Genomic DNA, 14,952 nt, shown 5'->3' with positions numbered 1-14,952 from the left:
TCTAATAAAAGACAAAAACGGTAATTAACCGTACCTCCGCTATGCTTCCCATTGGCTAATCAGGGAGATATGCAAATTAACTGCCAACAAAGATAGCGGCCGACAGCCACACAGCTGAAGCGAGCAGGAGGCTTGCTTGCTCCAGTGATGGAGGAAGCCAAGGTTCCCTGCCTGCTGTGGCCTGCTCTAAGCTCCAAAAGCAACAAAGTTTCAATTACAGAAGCCAAACAAACTCCAGATACCTGCTTTCAGCCAGCCTCGGCCTCAGAGCTAGGAGCGCCAGTGACGGCAACAAAGTTTCAATTATAGAAAGTAAATAAATCCCAGAAGAAAAAAAAAAAGAAGAAAAGAAAGGAGAGGCTGGGAGCTTCAGTCGCCGGTCAGCCTGAAAACACCCCTCAGACCCTCACCCACAGTGGCCAGGCACCCCAATGGGGACCCCCACCCTGAAGGGGGTGGGGGCAGCCTGAAAACAGCCATCAGCCCCTCACCCAGGCTGGCCAGGCACCCCAGAGGGGACCCCACCCTGAAGGGGGTGTGACCAGCTGCAAACAGCCATCAGCCCCTCACCCAGGTTGGCAAGGCACCCAAGCGGGACCCCCACCCTGATTCGGGACACCCTTCAGGGCAAACCAGCTGGCCCCCACCCATGCACCAGGCCTCTATCCTATATAGTAAAAGGGTAATATGCAAACTGACCCTAACAGCAGAAAGACTGGGAATGACTGGTCACTATGACACACACTGATCACCAGGGGGCAGACGCTCAATGCAGGAGCTGCCCTCTGGTGGTCAGTGCACTCCCACATGGAGGAGCTCTGCTCAGCCACAAGCCAGGCTGATGGCTGCCAGTACAGTGGTGGTGGTGGGAGCCTCTCCCGCCTCCTCAGCAGTGCTAAGGATGTCCGACTGCAGCTTAGGCCTGTTCCCCGCTGGCAAGTGGACATCCCCCAAGGGCTCCCAGGCTGCCAGAGGGATGTCTGATTGCCATCTTAGGCCCAATCCCCCTGGGGAGCTGGCCTAAGCCAGCAGGTGGTCATCCCCGGAGGGGTCCCAGACTGTGAGAGGGCACAGGCCAGGCTGAGGACCCCACCCCTACCCCCGAGTGCACAAATTTTTGCGCACCGGGCCTCTAGTGTGTGTGTGTGTGTGTGTGTGTGTGTGTGTGTGTGTGTGTGTGTGTATCCTATCTAATAAAAGAGAAACAAGGTAATTGGCGTACGACCGCTACCCTTCCCATTGGCTAATCAGGGCGATATGCAAATTAACTGACAGCCAAGATGGTGGCCAGCAGCCAGGCAGCTTGAAACTAACATGAGGCTTGCTTGCTTCAGTGACGGAGGACTCCAACGTTCCCCGCCTGCCACTGCAGGCCTCTGAGCTGCAACTCTAAGCAACTATGTAACAAATATAGAAGCTAAACAACACCCCAGAAACCTGCTTTAGTCCGCCGGGCTTCAGCCAGCAGGATCACAACATTGTAAGCAAAGGCCAGAAACCTACTTTCAGCAGCGGAGGCCTAAGAGCTGGAGCCAAGCCTCAAAGCTAAAGCTGGCCCAGAATAAAAATAATAAAAGGAGCAGTTGGGAGCTTAAGTCGGCCTGAAAACAGCCCTCAGCCCCTCACCCAGACTGGCCAGGCACCCCAGTGGGGACCCCCACCCGGAAGGGTGTGTGACCAGCTGCAAACAGCCATCATCCCCTCACCCAGGCTGGCCAGGCACCCCAGTGGGGACCCCCACCCTGATCCAGGACACCCTTCAGGGCAAACCAGCCGGCCCCCACCCGTGCACCAGGCCTCTACCCTATATAGTAAAAGGGTAATATGCCTCCCAGCACCGGGATCAGCCTTGACAGGGGGCAGTGCCCAAACCCCCTGATCGCCCTGCGGCTCTGTGTGTGACAGGGGGCGGGGCCACAACCTCCCTATCCACCCTGCTCTGTTCGTGACAGGGGAAGGTGCCCAACCCCCTGATCGGCCCTGCTCTGTGGGTGATAGAGGGCGGCGTCCCAACCCCCTGCTCTGTGCGTGACAGGGGGCAGCGCCCCAACCCCAATTGGCCCTGCTCTGTGCTTGACAGGGTACAGAGTCCCAACCACCCTGATGGGCCCTGCTCTGTGAGTGACAGGGGGCAGCGTCCCAACCCCGATTGGCCCTGCTCTGTGCGTGACAGGGGGTGGCGCCGCAACCTTCTCATCGATCCTGCCTTGAGTGTGACAGGGTGCGGTGCCCCAAACCCCCAATCGGCCCTACGCTGAGCGTGACTGAGGGTGGCATCACAACCTGCCGATCGCCCTGCTCTGTGCATGACAGGGGGTGGCGCCCCAACTCCCCAATCGGCCCTGCTCTGAGCCCGACCAGGGGCTGCACCTAGGGATTGGGCCTGCCCTCTGCCACCCGGGAGCAGGCCTAAGCCAGCAGGTCGTTATCTCCCGAGGGGTCCCAGACTGCGAGAGGGCACAGGCCGGGCTGAGGGACCACCCCCCCCCCCGAGTGCACAAATTTTTGTGCACTGGGCCTCTAGTATATATATATATCTCATCCTCAATCATTAACAAAACATCTACAAGCTTGTTACTTTTTCCTCAAATGAGGAACAGAAGGGCAAAGCCTATAGGCTCTAGTCAAATTAAACAGTTATCATGGAGAATAACCAGCCTCCTACAACTCCAAAACCAAAGGTTATTCAACAGAAACACCCAGTGGATAGGCATGGGCTTGAAAAGTGAGGGATTAAGTGAAGACCTACATTCTGAACTGTGAAATCCTTAGCTTTCTTTCCTTAACCTGTTTTAAAGAAAGTACCAATCAGATTAAAATCACCCCTCTACTCCACCTTAAAATTTGACCCTTGCACAACATGGGTTTGATTGTGCAGGTCCACTTATACTAGATTTTTCCCCCAATAAATACTACGAATGTCACATACTGTAAAAATGAAATTTTCTTCAATAAAAAAGTTAACTCAACTACATGTTAAAAAAAACTCTGTCCACAAACCCTGTTCCCAATTTTAAAAAACTTGTTATTTGGAAGTAATTTTAGACTTGCAGAAGAGTTGCAAAAATTTCAGAGTTCCCATATACCCCATACTCCCTAGTAATAACATATTATATAACCATAGTACAAGTATCAAACTAAGAAATTAGATTCTAACTAAACAACTTTATACAGATTTCACTAGTTATTCCACTAATGTCTTTTTTCTATTCTGGAATACACATTACATTTAGTTTTATGTTTCTTTAATCTTCCCCAGCATCAGACTTTATCTCAGTCTTTCCTTGTTTTTCACAACATTTACAATTATGTCATCAGTTACACTAATGTAACCACACTGTAGAATGTCCTGCTATTTGGGTATACCTGAGGTTTTCTCATAAGTAGATTAAGATTATGAAGCCACATCATCACAGAAGTGATGTATCCTTCTCAAGTGCATCATATATGATGGATCTATTCCAATATGAGTGTGATGATACTGTATCTTATTACAGATTAGAGGCCCGGTGCATGAAATCTGTGCACTTGGGGGGGGGGGTGCCCCTCAGCTCTGTCTGTGCCCCCTCGCAGTCCAGGAGCTCTCGGGGGATGTCCGACTGATGGCTTAGGTCCGCTCCCCATGGAGATCGGACCTAAGCCATTAGTCAGACATCTTTAGTGCTGCAGTGAAGGCAGGAGAGGCTCCCACCACCGCCTCTACGCTTGCCAGCCATGAGCCCGGCTTCTGTCTAAGCAGCACGGCCCCTGTGCGAGCACACTGACGATCAGGGTCAGCTCCAGTGTTCAGCACATCATGGCGACTGGTCACTCTGCAGTTCGGTCAATTTGCACATTAGCCTTTTATTATATAGGATGATATTAACCTTGATCTTCCTAAAGCTGGCATATCTGCCAAGTTTCTCCATTGTAAATTACTAGTTTCCCTTTCTGAACAATAAATATTTTGAAGTACGTATTTGAGAATATTTAAATATGTTTGTTTTTAAATTTCTGCCCACTAATTATAGAATTCAACCATGGATATTGCCTGCAGCACCTATTACTGTAATGTTCTGATTTTTAATTTTCTTCATTTCTTCTGTACTATACAAGGTGGGGCAAAGGTTAGGTTTATAGTTTTGAGTACACAAAAGAGTGTCTTCTTGCATTATATATATGTGGTTCATATGCTAAGTGTTTCTCTGACCCTCTCACCGGTCGCTATGACGTGCACTGACCACCAGGGGGCAGATGCTCAATGCAGGAGCTGCCAGTATGTGAGCTGGCATCATGGACCTGGCGCCCACAAAGCAACACTTGGCTTCCCCCAAGTGGGACACAGGTCCTGCCACCAACCCAGAGCAACAGCCCACCAAATTGCAGCCAATGCTGCTGAGACTCCATTGCGTAAAATGTGGCTCACAGCACAGCCCGGCCCGGAAACAGTCGCTGTGGGCGCTGGGTAAAGACGTCACAGAGCAACTTCCGCTTCCTCTCCCTAGTGACGACTAGCTTCCTTGCAGTTTCTTTAGCCCAGGAACACGACTCGCTTTATAGCCAGGAGCAAACATTTCACACTTTAACCAAATGTCTGTGAAGCGTTTTCCTTTGCCTTATCTCATTTGATCCTCACAGAAGTCCTGGAGTAGGTAGTTAGGAGACTCGGTGGAATCCTATTTACTTTTCATTAGCTGGAAAATGGAGATTTAGAAAGCTTAGAAACTTGACCCAAATGAAAAGAAGTAAGAAATAGTGGACCTTGAAAATGACTTCAGGTTTTCTCACTGCGCAGAACATAGTCAAACACTGCTGCAGTTAAAGATTTTACCCTTTGTTCTCCCTGTGTGATCTACAATAATAATCTGCTTTGTGTTGATATTTACTGCTGTGTTGCTGACAATTACCTGAAAGAGAAATTGGGGTGCTTCACTGGGCTAGAAAAAGTTTAGCTAAATCAAAAAGCAGGTCTAATTAAGCAAGTTTATTCTATATCTAAAAAAGGCTAAGTTGACTCGCGTATGTGTGATACATATAAAGCTCTTGCTGGCGCCAATTGCACGCGTGTGTTTCCATCTGCCATTGTCGATTGTAAATTTGGTTGACACTTCTATTATAGAGAAAGGGCGAATAGCGATATTAATATATTTCTTCTAATTAATTTCCTTTCAATGTGCACGAATCTGTGCACTGGGTCACTAGTTCATTAATTATTGTATTATCTTCCATACGAACAACTGCAGACCTACTTTGGCGCCACTTTGTATTTGTTAACTGAGTGCTTCTTTATGTCAATCAAACAATCTTTTAAAGATCTCACTCTTAAATATAAATAGTGTCAAAGACTTTACCTAACTGATCCAAAATGATATAAGTATAGAATAATGTCTCAAAATAAGGGTCCTTCACTCTCACAAACACATTCTTTCAGCTCTCTTACATTGCCTTTATCCCAGTAGAAAAAAAAATAGGTTTAAATTTTTACATGCCCCATACAGCCTCTCAGCATTTCTGTCCTTGAAAAAATATCTTCCCATTGTTATTAGGACATATACTATAATGTCTTTAATTCATTAAGCCAGGTTAAACAATAAAGAGATAATATATATTCTATGGAGTAAGGAATTCTAATTAGTAAAATTATTTCTTAGCTGAGATGATAAATGGCTACTGTATTTATGAATCTATTTGATTCCAAGAAATCTTGAGGGAGGGAATTCAATAGAAATTATCCCAATTTTTTGCTTTAGATCAAACAGAATTCAAGACTATGAGGTGTCCACATAACTGGAATCTTTTTGCTGACTTTTACTGTTTTATGTTTCTTTTTCAAGTGTTGAGGACAGGTATAATATACCTGTGTACTGCATAACACATCGTGTCTTACACAACAGAAAGTATTCAAGCCTTGACTGAATACTGACACAAAAGCTCACGCTCTTTATCAGGAATGCATTTTCATTCACCTTCTCAACCAAAATATAATTTTTTAAAAATGAAATCTTAGGACTTTTACTTCCAACCAACTTAAAAAGGGACAAAATATATTAAATGATCGTTTGCAGACATAGGACATCAGGCAGTGCAAGACAATAATCCCTGGGAGCAGCAAAAGAATTGATGTGAGTACTACACCTGCCCTTGCTTAGAGACTGAAGGAATTTTGAGGTTGTAATGCAAGTAGAGGGAGTCCTGATGGAGCCCAGAAATGTCTTTGATTTGAGGAAATGTAGCTGAGGGTCTAGGCATGCCAGCGTAGCTGGAGTGAGGTTAGAGTAACAGATAGGAAAAGTGAGCTGCAAAGAGAGTTCTAAAGATCTAGGATCACTCTAGACTTCAGCTAAGTACTGATTAGCATATGCATGTGAGGCATAGAAATGACCTCCAAGACTTACATGGCTATTCCCAAAAGCTAGAGTACAAAAACATTGTAATTCACAGGGCATCAGGTAGAGTACTCAGAAGAGTACAGCCCCAGTAATTGGGAATAATTAACACTAGGCAAAAGGCTAATGTGGTTCTGCCTAACAAAACAAAAAAGCAAACAAAAAAAAGAAGCCTCAAATAGTTTCTAAGTAATTTAACTGTGTCCCCAAGAAAAGTGAAGAATATTAACAGAAATACAAAAAATATATAATAGCACTGAACAGGTAAAATTTCCAAGGACTGGCATCCAAGTAGATATTACCAGGCATGCAAAGAAGTAAAATAAAATACATAATGGGGGGGAGGAGAGGGAGAACAATCAACAAAAACAGACCCATAAATGACACAGATAATAGCATTAATAGACAATGGCATTAAAAGTTATTATAACTATATTTTGTATGTAAAAGGTAGACTAATGAACATGATGAATATTAGTGAACTTAAAGTGGCTCTGTTGGTTGGGGCATCATCCCATGCACCAGACAGGTTCAGGTTCGATTCCCAGTTAGGGCACATACCTATGTTGCAGGTTCAATCCCTGGTTGGGCGCATATGGGAGGGAACTGATGGATGTATATCTCTCACATAGATGTTTTCCTCTCTATCTCTTTCTCTCTCTCTCCCTTCCTCCCTCTCTAAAATAAAAAACAAAACAAAAAATCATCTCAGGAAAAACTACCCTAAATAAAATACTGAGAGAAAAATATAATTAAAGAAATAAACAGAATATCAGTAAGCTGTGGGATGACTTCAGGTGACCTAGTATGTATAATTAAGAGGCTCCAAAGTAGAACAGGGACAAAATAAATATTTAAACAAACAACAGATTAAAAATTTCCCAACTTGATAAACACTATGGACACATACATTTAAGAGGCTCAAGAAATCTCAAGCACAAGAGTCATGAAGAAAATTATACCAAGATACAACAAAATCAAAATATGTAAAACAATGACCAAAAAATCTTAATAGTAGCCAGAGAGAAAAAGTTGTATTATGTAAAGAGGACTAAAGATAAGAATGACAGCAGACTTTTTGTCAGAAATGATCAGTCAGAAGAAAAGATCTAAAGTAAAAACTGAAAGATTTCAGACACACAGGCCTCAAAAAATTCACCATCAAGAATGCATTACAAACTTTTTTCTTTTCAGTTTAGGTCTATCCCAATGGGAGTTCTTCTGTAGGCCCACATCATTGGAAATGCAGCACAGTAAATATGTGGTTTGCTTAACTCACAGAACTATTTGTTAGATATGTGGGAAAGAACTACAAAACAAGAGATGCTAAATGTATGAAAGATCTAATCATCAAAAAATTTAATGTTGGGTATTGACATATCTTAAAGATATGTATTATTCTAAAATATGATAGCTTAGGGGTTTATTCATGTTGAGAGGGTGACTGAAATTGAAAACCAGCCAGATCCATCGACCCTGACACTAAAAGTGGCCCTAAAGTAAACTGCATATAGAAATTGAATCCCAAAGATTATAGGGGAAAATTTCTCAATTATGTACGTCATCAGTATGTCCATATTCAAGTAGAGATCAGGAAAGCCCACCAAAAAAAAGTGTGGACTGACATGACAATTATAGGTTAAGCAAAATTTCTTTTATAAAGGGCTCTCTTGAACACTATAATTCAAACTTTGGAGGAATTAAGGCGATAAACAGTAACAGTATCCCAACATGTGAAATTCCTTACATAAAAATAAACTTAAATCGCCCCCCCCCCCCCCCCCCCCGCCGCCCCAGGACACACACAAGAAGATGTTTTAAGTGTGAACTTCAACAACTCTACTCAAACTCCAAAAACGTAGCTGGGCTTAAATTTATAATAAGAAATATAATACACAAAGCAGATTCCCGTATAAAAATCAATATTTCAACCAATAATCACCTGAAAGTCATTAGCTTTTACCACAAAACAGGGAATGCACTTTCCCAAACTAAATTCCTAAGGCTTTAATCAGGTCTATAATGAAATGAGATTTGGGAAAATATTATGCTTATTTAATTAGGGAACATCAGTAAATTTAAATATCATTATAAGGCATCAAGTGCTTTCCAAAAACAAGTGAAAAAAATAAATGATCAACATGGATACAAAGGAATCCTTTTTCCATAACAAAGAGCAAATAAAATTATTCTACAATAGAATTTTTTAAAAATCTAAATCAATTCATCTCAGCATATACAAACTCTTAGCAATACTAGTATAAATATAAGTGATTTATTTAATATTCCTTTGAATTTCCCATATGCTCTTCTATATAGGAAATAACATGTATTTTTATACATGTACTTTTCAGAGAGGCTTCAAAAAATTTTTTTTACAATGGAAATTTAAACCACTGTTCCTAAGAATATATTTGAACATGCTTTAAGTGTCAATAAGTAACAATAAAAGAAAGGGAGCCCATGTGAATCAGCTAGTTGGAACATGGTCCCGTACACCAATAGGGGGCAGGTTCGATTTCTGATCAGGGCACATACCCAGGTTGCCAGTTCAATCCCCGAATGGGGCGCGTGCAGGATGCAGCCTATTGATGTTTCTCTCTCTCCCCCTTCCTCTCTCTAAAAACCAATTTAAAAATAACTAAACAAATCTAATTCCAAAGTGGTGGCAGAGTAACTGGAAGCTACACAGATACTCTCCTAGGAAATAACTGAAAATACAACTAAAATACAGAAAAAGCACCCTGAAAAATTAACTAAAGATTAACTGGAGAGAACCGGGATAACCAAGGACAGAAAGTGGATGATACTGCAGAGACTGGAAGGAAATGCAGACGTGCAAACGGGTGGCAGCAGCTAAAGTTCCAGAAGGGTATCTCAGCAGTAGGGAGGTTCCCTGAGAGCTCTGGGTTCTAAACCCCAAGCTGGGATCCCCAGCCCAGAGCACCAGAACTGAGAAAAGTGGCCACATAACATCTGGCTGTGAAAAACAGCAGGGTTGATGTCTGCCAGTGAGAGACGATTGAAAATGTAGGCACCTTCTTACATGGCCAACTTATCAGATTTCATGTGGAGCCACTCACCTTGGGCTCCTGTAGAGGGAGAACAGAGCGAACTGGAGCTATGTGAGCAAAAGCCAGGGTTGGGGGTATAGGGTGAGACCTCAGAAACCAGACACCCCAGTTTCCTGTGCTGAGTCATTCCCTCACACTGCAGAGGACATCTTTCTCCAGCAGACCTTTGTCATCCAGGAGGTTTTTGACTGGGGAAAGGCAATTGCCCGACCCATTGGAAGACCTCTTGCCCACTCCATGGTTGATAGCCTGAGGCTAATCAAGAGTTGAGTGTCAATGGGACAACAGGCAGAGATAGGTCTCTGAAGCTTTGAGTTTTTGCCTAATCTAATCTGGAGCTCAGGGCTAGGAAAAGCAGACTCTGGTGCACATCTTGGTCCTTTCCAAAGGCATCCAGTCCCAGCAGAGGGAGCTATAAGCTGTGGATTGCTTTTAGCGCCAATCAGGGTACTCAGGGCCAGTCACAAACAGCTTCTGATACAGTCCTGCATTAGAGATTGGGAGTTCTAGCAGATCTACCTAATACAGATACAAACCCAAACAAGCAGACAAAATGGGGAGACAAAAAAACAAGCCCCAAATGAAATAAGAGAATTCTCCAGAAGAGCTAAATGAAATGGAAATAAGAAATTTATCAAATATACAGCTCAGAATAATGATGGCAAAGATGTTCAACAGCATGAGAAAAGATACAGTAACTCTGAAGAATGACATAGAACTAATAAAGAACACAATGGAAGGAATGCACAGCAGATTAGGGGAAGCTGAGGATCAGATCAGTAAATTAGAAGAGTATAAAAAAGTCAATCAGAGAACCAAAAAGAACAAAACAATTAAAAAAAACAGGACAGCTTACGGGAGCTGTGAGGCAACATGAAACCTAGAAATATTCAAGTGATAAGAGTACCAGAAAAAGAAGAAAGTGAGCAAAAGATAGGGAACATGTTAGAAGAAATAACAGCAGAAAACTTTCCTAACCTGGAGAAGGAAACAGTCATACAAGTTCAGGAGGCACAAAGAGCTCCAAGCAAGAAGAACCCAAACAGGCCCACGCCCACAAACAGCATAATTAAAAAGCCAAAAGTTACAAAGAGAGAATCTTAAAGGCAGCAAGAGAAAAGCAATTTGTTACCTACAAAGGCGCCCCCGTATGGTTGTAAGATGATTTCTCATTAGCAACTTTACAGGCCAGAAGGGAATGGCATGAAGTACTCAAGGTAATGGAAAGCAAGGATCTGAAACCAAGATTACAATTACTAAACCAAGGCTATCATTCAAATTAGATAAAATAAAGAGCTTCCCAGACAAAAAAGGCTAAAGAAGTTTATCACCACCAAACCTGCACTGCAAGAAATGCTAAGTGGACTGCAGTAAAAAAAGAAAAAAAAAGAAAAGAAATATATATTTAGAGAAACATAGGCCTAAAGAATTAAAATGGCAAGAAATAAGTACCTATCACTAAAAAACCTTAATATAAATGGATTAAATGTTCCAATCCAAACACATACAGTAAAAAAAAAAACACCCCACATACGGTAGCTGAATGGATACAAAAACATGACCCAGTTAAATGCTATCAATAAGAGACTCACCTCAGTACAAAAAACTCAAAAAAGATGAGTGTGAAGGAATGGAAAAAAAATATTCCACGGAAATGAGAAAAATAAAGGTAGGCTAACAATACTCATATCTGACAAAAGAGACTTTAAAATGGAGGATATCACAAGAGACAATCAAAGTCACTATCCTATCCTATCTAATAAAGAGAAACATGGTAATTAGCCGTACTTCCGCTACCCTTCCCATTGGCTAATCAGGGTGATACGCAAATTAACTGCCAGCCAAGATGGCAGCCGGCAGCCAGGCAGTTTGAAGCAAACATGAGGCTTGCTTGCTTCAGTGACAGAGGACTCAAACGTTCTCCGCCTGCCACTGTCGGCCTCTGAGCTTGCAGTTTGAAACATTGTTACAAATATAGAAGCTAAACAAAACCCCAGAAACCTGCTTTCAACCAGCCGGGATCTCAGAGCTGGAGTTGAAACAGTGTTTCGATTATAGAACCCAAACAAACCAGATACCTGCTTTCAGCAGCGGAGGCCTAAGAGCGGAAGCCAAGCCTCAGAGCTAAAGCTGGCCCAGAATAAAAAAAAAAAAAGAAAGAAAGAAAAAAGGAGCAGTTGGGAGCTTCAGTCACCCGCCAGCCTGAAAACACCCCTCAGCCCCTCACCCAGACTGGCCAGGCACCCCAGTGGGGACCCCCACCCTGATCCAGAACACCCTTCAGGGCAAACCAGCTGGCCCCCACCCATGCACCAGGCCTCTATCCTATATAGTAAAAGGGTAATATGATGCCTCCCAGCACCGGGATCAGCGGAGCTGTGAGGCCTCCCGGCACCGGGATCAGTGTGACAGGGGGCAGCACCCAAACCCCCTGATCACCCTGCGGCTCTGTGTGTGACAGCAGGTGGGGCCACAACCCCCCTATCTGCCCTGCTCTGTTTGTGACAGGGAAAAGCACCCCAACCCCCTGATCGCCCTGCTGCTGTGTGTGTGACAGGCTGTGGTGCCCCAAACCCCTGATCGGCCCTGCTCTGTGTGTGACATGGTGCAGCGCCCCAACCCCACCCCCCCACACACACATACACAGGCCCTGTTCTGTGTGTGACGGGGTAGAGCCATAACCTCCCCATCGGCCCTGCCCTGAGTGTGACAGTAGTGGCGGCCCAACCCCTTGATCAGCCCTGCTCTGTGGGTGATAGAGGGCGATGCCCCAACCGCCCCCCATGGGCCCTGCTCTGTGTGTGAGGGGGTAGAGCCATAGCCTCCCCATCGGCCATGCCCTGAGTGTGACAGGGTGCGGCGCCCCAACTCCCCTATCGGCCCTGCTCTGTGTGTGACAGGGGGGAGCTCCCCAACCCCCTGATGGGCCCTGCTCTGTGCGTGACAGAGGGAGCTCCCCAACCCCCCTGATGGGCCCTGCTCTGTGAGTGATGGGGGGCAGCGCCCCAACCCCGATTGCCCTGCTCTGTGCGTGACAGGGGGTGGTGCCGCAACCTCCCCATCGACCCTGCCTTGAGTGTGACAGGGGGCGGCGCCCCAACTCCCCAATCGGCCCTGCTCTGAGCCCGACCAGGGGCTGCACCTAGGGATTGGGCCTGCCCTCTGCCACCCGGGAGCAGGCCTAAGCCAGCAGGTCGTTATCTCCCGAGGGGTCCCAGACTGCGAGAGGGCACAGGCTGGGCTGAGGGACCCCCATCCCCGAGTGCACAAATTTTTGTGCACCGGGCTTTTAGTCCTATATAATAAGAGGCTAATATGTAAATTGATCAAAATTAAAGTGGTGAAGTAACAAGTGACATCACAGAAATATGATTGCAAGAAAATATTATGAACAAATATATACCAACAAGATGGACAATGTAGATGAAGTAGACAATCTTTAAAAACTGAATCAGGAAGAATCAGAAAAAGTGAACAGGGAACTGATAAAATAGAAGCACCAATTATAAAAAAAAAGAAAAAGAAAAAAAGAGCCCTGGTCCAGAAAGCTTCACAGGGGAGTTTTACCAAACCTTCAAAGAACTGACACCTATTCTCAAACTATTCCAAAAAATCTAAGAGGAACACTTCCAAGCTCTTTTTATGAGGCCAGTATTATTATCCTAATAACAAAACCAGATAAAGACAATACAAAGAAAGAGAATTACAGGCCAATATCTCTGATGAACATAGATGATAAAATCTCCAGAAATGTATTAAAAAGAGCATACACCATGACCCAGTGGGATTTATTCCAGGGGAGGAAGTCTGGTACAATATTTGCAAATCAATAAACAGGATACATCACATAAACAAATTGAAAGAATCATATCAATAGATGCAGAAAAAGCATTTGACAAAATCCAACAGCCATCTACATATATAATAAAAGGGTAATAGGCAAATCAACCAAATGGTAGAATGATCAGTCACTATGATGCACACTGACCACCAGGGGCAGATGCTCAACGCAAGAGCTGTCCCCTGGTGGTCAGTGCACTCCCACTGGTGGAGCGCCGCTCAGCCAGAAGCTGGGTTCATGGATGGCGAGTGGAGCAGCGGTGGCGGGAGCCTCTCCCACCTCTGCAGTAGCACTAAGGATGTCCAACTGATGGCTTAGGTGGGAGCGGGCCTAAGCCATCAGTCGGACATCCCCCGAGGGCTCCCGCACTGCAAGAGGGCGCAGACTGGGCTGAGAGACACCTCCCCCCGAGTGCATGAATTTCGTGCACCGGGCCTCTAGTCTATATATATAAAGCCTAAGTGACCGTTCAATCATTAGATTGATGCACACTGACCACCAGGGGGCAGATGCTCAATGCACAGGCATGGAAACATGGAACAGACTGATGAATCTCAGAGAAAAGGGAGAGGGAAGAGGGCAGGAACAGATTAACCAACGATCTTATACTCATACTAGAGATCTGTTGCACAGATTCGTACACTGGTGGGGCTCCTCAGCCTAGCCTGCACCCTCTCGCAATCCAGGACCCCGTGGGGGATGTCAGACTGCTGGTTTCAGGCCAATCCCCGCAGGCCAGGCTGAGGAAAAGCACCAGTGCACAAATCCGTATACTGGGACTCAAGTTTTTGATAAAAACTCTCAGCAAAGTAGGAATACAGGGATCATACCTCAACATAATAAAGGCCATATATGACAAACCTACAGCCAACATCATAGTCAATGGGCAAAAACTAAAACTATTTCCTCTAAGAACAGGAACATGACCAGCTGTCTGCTTTCATCACTCTTATTCAACATATCACTGGAAGTATGAGCCTCAGCAATCAGACAAGAAGAAATAGAGAGATCCAAGATGGTGGCAGATGGGACAGTAGGCTGCAAGATAGTGTGAGAGTGAGAGAGTGAAAGGAGAGTGGGCGGACATGCCGGGAGTGTCTGAATTTGTGAATGAGGGACAGCTATATTCCACAGGACTGTTGGGGACTGGTGGACCAGGCTCCTATGGCCAGGCAGCCTCTATTACTGCTGAAATCTCTCCCAGAGTGGCTGCTCTGCCACAGAGACCGCACCATCTTGAAGGGGAGAGCAGCTGTGATTGGGAGCCCAGTCTTACCTTCAACCAAGAAAACCTTTGATGCCTCCCCGGACCATAAAAAACACAATTTCCACGGACTAACTGTTTGACCTGTGAACCCCATGAACACGGAGACTCCAGCCTCCCTGGCCATGGGCGCCTAAAGAGTTTGTCCAAGGGGAGACAGAGACATGGTGGCAACTGAAACATGAATGGGTCCTGCACCTTCTCACAGAATAGATAGAATAGCTGAATCAAATAACATCCACCCGGAATTGGTGAATTAAACACAGCTGGTGAGGCAATATGTGAATGGAAAGGTCAGAGATAGCCTGGAGAGAGGTGGGATCTGGGATCCAGGCTCGAGGGAGAAAAGCATGCAGCGGGGACTAGAGTTTCAGAGGGAGACTGCGCTCCACCAAATCCATGGCCCTT

General features: G+C 44.9%; 1 protein-coding gene and 1 non-coding gene across 14 annotated transcripts in view; one reads left to right on the top strand and one right to left on the bottom strand.

The window, feature by feature from the left end:
- The window catches only part of CNOT2 (CCR4-NOT transcription complex subunit 2), a 139,642-nt gene that overhangs the window by 66,762 nt on the left and 57,928 nt on the right, over positions 1-14,952 (bottom strand). The gene's annotated exons all lie outside the window — the stretch shown is intronic.
- Positions 7,559-7,687, top strand: LOC132229019 (small nucleolar RNA SNORA18). The gene has a single exon (XR_009451598.1). It is a non-coding gene; the product is annotated as a small nucleolar RNA SNORA18 (small nucleolar RNA).

This window comes from Myotis daubentonii, chromosome 2, assembly GCF_963259705.1.
Source record: "Myotis daubentonii chromosome 2, mMyoDau2.1, whole genome shotgun sequence".
Classification (NCBI taxonomy): Eukaryota; Metazoa; Chordata; class Mammalia; order Chiroptera; family Vespertilionidae; genus Myotis; species Myotis daubentonii.
This window is presented reverse-complemented; position numbering and strand designations above follow the sequence as displayed.